General features: G+C 44.2%; 1 protein-coding gene across 1 annotated transcript in view; it reads left to right on the plus strand.

The window, feature by feature from the left end:
- Positions 1-4280: 4280 nt before the first annotated feature.
- LOC101856780 (involucrin) overlaps positions 4281-6794 on the plus strand; it is a gene marked incomplete in the record, with an annotated part of 54076 nt that continues 51562 nt past the window's right edge. The window contains 1 exon segment of the mRNA XM_005091434.3: positions 4281-4519.

The raw sequence follows: 6794 nt of genomic DNA on the forward strand, positions 1-6794 counted from the left end.
AGAGAGAGAGAGAGAGAGAGAGAGAGAGAGAGAGAGAGAGAGAGAGAGAGAAAGAAAGAGACAGAGGGGGGGGAAGGGATGGATGAATCATCTTTGTGATTGAGGTGGTAGTCATCATCTTTGTGATTGAGGTGGTCGTCTAAGTTTCAATTCGTGTCTCAGTCATTTTCTGTGACCTGTGTGTACACATTGTTATGACGTATTTTGGCGTATACCGAAGTGGGTGGTTGGCCGGCGTTCTGGTGTGGTTTGCTTCTTGTTTTCCTGTCAAACATCGATCATCATTATCCCTACTCCTGTTTTTCTTTGTATCTTACTCTCTTCTGAGGCACGAAGTGATCTAGATCTAATTCAGTTGCGAATGTCGGAAAACTATCACTTAAAAAACCCACACACAACTAAAAACAAGGAAAAGGATCACTGTATCTAGATCTAGATCAAAACGAGAATCTCAGTAATAGTGGGCGTTTGTACGCAGGACGTCACTCAAAAATGTCAAAAGAAGAAAAAAAAGTGAAGAGAGGAATCATCATTGAGGTGGATGTCTGAACTTTCCATTCACGTCTCGGTTGTTATCTGTGACCTGTGTGTGCGTACCGGAGTAGGAGATTGGCCGGCGCTCTTGTGTGGTTTGCTCCTTCTTTCCTGTCGAACATCTATCGTCATTATCCCTCCTCCTTCATTTCGTTGTAATTTGTATCTTACTCTCTTCATCGGCACTGAATTGGTCTAATTGTTTTTTGCGAGTGTCGTAAAACTCTCACTAAAAACGAGACTAAGACTATGGAAACCTAGATCAAGACGAGAATCACAGTAATAGTAATAGTGGGCGTTTGTACACAGGATGTCACCAAAAAAGTTCATAAGACACCCCCCCCCCCAAAAAAAAAAAAAAAAAAAAAAGCTGAGAGAGAAAGGATGAATCAACATTGATGTAGCCGTCTAAAGGTCCCATTCATGTCCCAGTCATTATCCTGTGACCCTGTGTGTGCACATGTCTTTTGGCGCCCACCGAGCTATGCGTCATACATTTGCATTTCTCCCCAATGATCGTGCGCTGGCCGAGGTTTTGAGATCCGCTTGCGCAGGCAGAGAGTATAAAAATCTAACACGTGTCTTGTGTACATTGTACATTGTATGTACGTACAGTGTCTATCTACCCTTCCTTTTGGACAGCGAGAATTGCGCCATTTTTTTAAAGACTGTTGGTATCGATTCTTATATAGCGTATAAGACGAGTACTGTGTAATAAAGATTTTTGGTTTGCATCAATAATAATAATAATGATAATAATAATAATAATAATAATAATAATAATAATAATAATAATAATAATAATAATACCACTTCCGTTCACCAAGTATCGAGAGGCTGTTTGTTTTGAGATTTTTATTTGGTCTTATTTTTTCGATCTATAAATTATGTTAAAGCGTCATAGGAACAGTCTTGGTACTTGCCTGCCCCTCCCCCCTCCACCAAGTAAGTTTGTATAGTCATGAGGTTCTTCACGCGAATTAAATTAATCAATTTGATCACACCGCCGTCGTCATCGATACCACTATTGAAATCCGGCACTAATTTCTGCTCCCCTTAGTTTCGTGTTCTTCTCTACTTACTTATTTTACGTTATCCTTCCTCTTGTAGCATTCAGGGCATCGAGGGGAGAAAAAGCTTTCTGTCTCTAGCAAGTTGGATGGCCTGGCTGGGCGGGATGCTATGGGTCTTCAGGGTCTTCACACCCTTGATCCAGGTCTTCCTTGGTCTTCCTCTTGCCGTATGCCCTGATATTCTTTTGTTGTGCGCATTACTGGCAAGCTGGTGGGGTGCCATATGTGTCAGATGTCCAAACCACCAGATGGTTTGCCTCTGAATGTAGTGGAGGAAAAGTCTTGTTCCCACCATTTCTCTGATTCTGGTGTTTCTGATCACATCCTATCTGGCTCTGTTGACGGCTCTCCTTAGACATCTCATCTCGCAAGTGGTTATCTTGCCTTCCAGACTTGTGGTCAAATTCGGTGTCTGGCATTGGTAGGTCAAGGTGGGAATAACGATAGAGTCAGTGAGCTTGGCTTTCGTCTCAATGGGGATGTTAAGATATTTAAGGAGTGGAGCAAGCTGGTAGCTGATGCTGATAGTCTTCTGTACTTTCGTCTCAGTTTATCTGATGAGGCGCCCGTTTTCCGAGAAGATACTGCCAAGATACTTGAGTTCGCTGAACTTGTTTCAGCTTAGTTCCGTCGATGCTGATGTTTATGTTGTCAGGTGTTCTGCTGACCTTCATCGTCTTGTTCTTCTCAGGGATAGCAAAGACATAGATCTAGGACCTACCTGTGGCGTCCTCCTCCAACCACCCGTCAACCATCTCCATGAGTCAACCGAATCTGAGCGATAGGAGGGTAATTTGATGGCACCATCGTTAGGTCCTACTTCTTTACTTGCCTTTTCCCATCACAGAGTGGCTGTTTGGCGGTTCTCGTGGTCTAGATGTACGGTGTGCGTCTCTCATTCATTGGGTCCCGGGTTCGAAACCTGACAACTTCGTAAAATTTTCTTGTCTATAAAATATTTTTCAGTCACCTTTTCTGCTTTCTCATCGTACGTCGTCTGCGTTCGTCTCTGCTCCCCCTCCCCTTTTGCCCCTTCCTCTATGCTTTTGCCTTTTTCTTCTGCCTTTCTACTGCTACTCCTTGGCTCCTTCTTACCGCTGTCTTTCAGCCACACCCCTGGTCTTGGGGTAGGTAAGATATGACACATAGCCTAGGCGATCATATGACCGTCTAGCACATAGCCCTCTGGTATAAAGGGAAAAAATCTCGGAGGTCACGTGTGCAAGTTGCGCACGACGTTAAAGATCCCTTGCTGGTGTTAAAATAAATACGAGTAGGCGTTTTTGGCTGCAACCCCGGAAAATTCAAAATTACTTCCTACCGAACTGAAAATGCTTAATGCATCCCGCGCGCTCATATGATCTTATGCGGTTGTGAGCACCGTATAACACTTTTAAAAAGAGTGACAATTGTTATGTCGATCTGCGTTGTGAGTAAGGAGATGGTTGAAGAGCGCTTCTGGCATGTCCTCCTCTGATCTTCACTGTAGTCCTCTTTCGTTTATGTCTGTCTCGCTTTCCTGCTTTTATTTTTCAAGTAGTAGATGGCTGTCATATTGGTGTGCTTTTCTTGAAGTTGAACGAAGAAGTGGGGTTTTTTTTTGGAGGTGGTCTTCCGTGAAGCATATGGTGGCTCAAGCTGTCAGCCTCTTCAGCTCTGATGTCACGATCCGTTAAGTCCTGAAACTCTACCCTTACCTCTACCCCTGTACTAACTCGTTGCAGTGAAACCGACTGCTGCAACCAATACCTTTTATCTTGATATCCGTTTGGAAGATAGTATTTGACTTTGTTTTATTGTCTGAAAAGAACGTGAGGGGAGTACGCACACAAACGACAGAGTGGTGACAGAAAATAAAACCTTATTTTAGTTTATATGACCTTGTACCGAGACGAGCGTATTGTAGGTACTACGTTCGCCTAGCCATATATGGTTGCGAGCGCTTTCATAAACTGGACCTTCTCTTACTTTGAAAGTCTCCTTACTTTACGGCCATTTCTCGCTAATTTTGCCCCTGTAACCAAGGATTCGCTCCTCCTTCAATTGCAAATATTTCCTTGACATCTTTTACAGATGGGTATTTTTTTCCCAACGAAAGCAGTACAAATGAACAAGCTCAGCAACTCCACATGCCCAAAACACCGACGAGCGCCTGATTCTACCGCGTCGTGACACATAATTTATGTATAGCTTTATCCAAATACAACAACAAACACCATGAATGTGTATGATGTGTTGTTTTTTTAGTCGGGTCCTATCTTTGGAGAAGCTTTCCCTACAAACTTCCTTTCACTGGAGTGGCGGGCCGGAAATAAGGAGTGGGATGGATGGATGGAAGATGGACGAGTGGGTGGGTGGGTGTCTAGGCCTCGTGTTAGGCCTGGTACTGAGAAGGCCTAGGTGGGTGTTCATCAAGGACCTTACAACAAACTATACCCTCCTTGGTGGGTGTTCATCAAGTCGGTCCGCTTGGATGTGTGGTGGGCAAGGTAGTTTTTAAAACTCCTTAGGCCTAGTGGTGGGCTAACATGACCGCCTAGGTGGTGGGTGTTGGTCGGTTTGGCGCGGTGGTTGTAACGAGTCCTGGTCTCTGGTAGGCTGGCGGCCTACACACCCCCGTGGCCGGCTGTAAGCGGCCGTGTCTGACTGACTTGACAACGCGCCGTGTGCCGCCGCTGCCGCGAAGCCTTTCGCTTGTTTGTGTCGCGCGAAACTGCGTCAAACGCATGCAAAGTGGAGTGCGAGCGAGCCTTTTCTGTAGAAGTGTTGTTGTCGGTGGTTTTTAGCCTTGGCGTTCAGTCGTTCGACGTTGTTCACTCACGCTCAGTGCTCAGTCTACTTTGGACCACGGTCGTGTGTACTTCCTCTGTGCCTTCTTGTTCACTTTTTTGGCTCAAGCTAAAGCTGTGTCGGTGAGTGCCAACCTCTTTTGTTGTTTGTTAATCAATGCTGCATTTTTCATGACAAATGCTGGTTTAAACAATGTAATGTATTTTTCCATCATCTTTTTATGAGTGGAGGAAAAACAAACTGTTTAAAGTTGCCAACTTCTCGACGAAGCCACATGTTTTACTAGATCTAGATCTAGATCTAGATCTAGATCTAGATCTAGATTAGTTAACTAATTTAGGAATTAGGAATGGCATCCGCCCCTTCTGAGTGAAGTTGTGATCTGTACTGTCTTTGGTGTAAAAGTTTCCCTTAAGTTGTTGGAAGGTTCTTTGAGAATTTGTCATAAAGTTTTTAGTGAATTGCCGAGTAGATCCCCAACTTACTTGTTTTTGTTGGGGTAACTTTTTGTGTGGAAAAACTTTATCGTTTATTCACATTCCTTTTAGTTATATGGTGAGCTGTACCAACTCTGTCAGATTCTCACGTGTCAACACCTTAATAGTTTTTTTCCTTCTCGCTCTCACTACTTCACTCGTTCTGCCTTTCAGACTGTCAGTTGCTCGGTCTCTCGCTTACTCACTCTTTCACTTGCTCACCCACCCCGTGTCCTTTCACCGTCTTTCTTCATTCTCTCCTTATAAGTTTAATATCACTCAGCTGGGCTACTGTCACCTTTTCCCATTTTCGCCTTCTCACGCTCAGTTTTCTCTCTCAACGTATCACAATATAACATGGGCATTTTGTTTATATAAAGCCACTTTAAATGGAGATTCGACGAGGAAATTTTTCCTTCTTTCAGTTTGCATTTTTGTCTTGGCTCAAATGAGTTAAATGCATACTAAGACCGTGGGTTTTTGTTTTTTTACTTTCTTCATTTTCGTTCTTCTCTGTTTTGACTCAAATGACCATGGCTAAAAGCATTTTCCCAACTTGAGATCTAGAATCTAGATCTAGATCTAGATCTAGACGTTTTCTGTTTGGCCCAACTTTGCTGGACACGGCTCAGGAGGGACTTGCGTAACGACCGACCACTCCAAGAAACACAATAAAGAAGAGAACCCTAAATCTTGACCTAACCCTTACCCTACCCCAAACCTCAACCTATACCCTGCCCCTACCCCTACCCCCAACCCTATCTCCTAATAGGGCCCTTCTCCTCTGTTCTACTCTGTGTCATAGTGGTCCCCATTTACGGAAGTCCTCCCCACGGCTCAGCTGGCGTACGGTCATGAGTGACCTGCCTACAAAATCCCCTCTCAACTAACGTTTAGTGCTGTAAGGACAACGGGTTTTTTAAAGGAAAACAACAACAACAACTGTGATCTAATTTCACATTCCCTTCTTGCGTAGAGGACCCCAAAATATGCTAATTCAGTCGTAGCTTACGTCCTTGATACCGGAAATACCAGGAGAGAATTGTAGCAGACACTGCTGGTACAGTATACATTTGTATAAATTATATAGACCTATACTATAATACGCTCAGAACTAGAGGCTCAGAAAGAGTATGCGAACGTACAGGCTCAGGCTCTTCATCATGCTAAATAGCAAACAGCGAGGATTTTCGGGCTAGGGTTGGGTCTGTGGATGGGGGCCAAGGACTCTAGGTATCACGTTACACCCTAGAACGTATAGATTACACTCCTTGCGTGAACGACCGACGCACTGGACCCTGGTAAACAGCGCCAGTGCTCATAGTAAGTAGGCTATTATAGAGCCAGCGGCAATCAGATATTTTGTTATCCTCTCTGTACTTTATATCCCCTCCCCTATCTCTCTATTCCTCTTGTGGGTGGTTGGCGGGTGCTCTGGTGTGGTTTGCTCCTTCTTTCCTATCAAACATCTATCGTCCTTATCTTCCCCTCCTTCTTTTTTTATGTTTGTTACTCTATTGTTACACCTCTAATCTTCTGGCGCTCATATGACCTTATGCAGTTGCGAGTGCCATGAAATCACTACTAAACCTAAACTAAACTATCCCTCTTGTGTCTATGTTTCGTTCCGTTTGTGTACCTACATGATGTATTTGACTAATGTGTCTTTTGTAGCCATTCATGGATGGTTGGAGGGCGTCTGTGGTATGGGCTATTTTCTTCTCCCCTCCCCCCTCTCTCTGTCTCTCTCTGTCTCTCTCTGTCTCTCTCTGTCTCTCTCTGTCTCTCTCTCTCTCTGTCTCTCTCTCTCTCCCCCCCCACCCCCTTACCAAAGTATGCTCCTTCTTCTCATCTTCTCTCTGTCTCTGTCTCTCTCTCTCTGTCTCCCTGTCTCTCTCTCTGTCTCGCTGTCTCTCTCTCT

This window comes from Aplysia californica, unplaced genomic scaffold (assembly GCF_000002075.1).
Source record: "Aplysia californica isolate F4 #8 unplaced genomic scaffold, AplCal3.0 scaffold00030, whole genome shotgun sequence".
NCBI lineage: Eukaryota > Metazoa > Mollusca > Gastropoda > Aplysiida > Aplysiidae > Aplysia > Aplysia californica.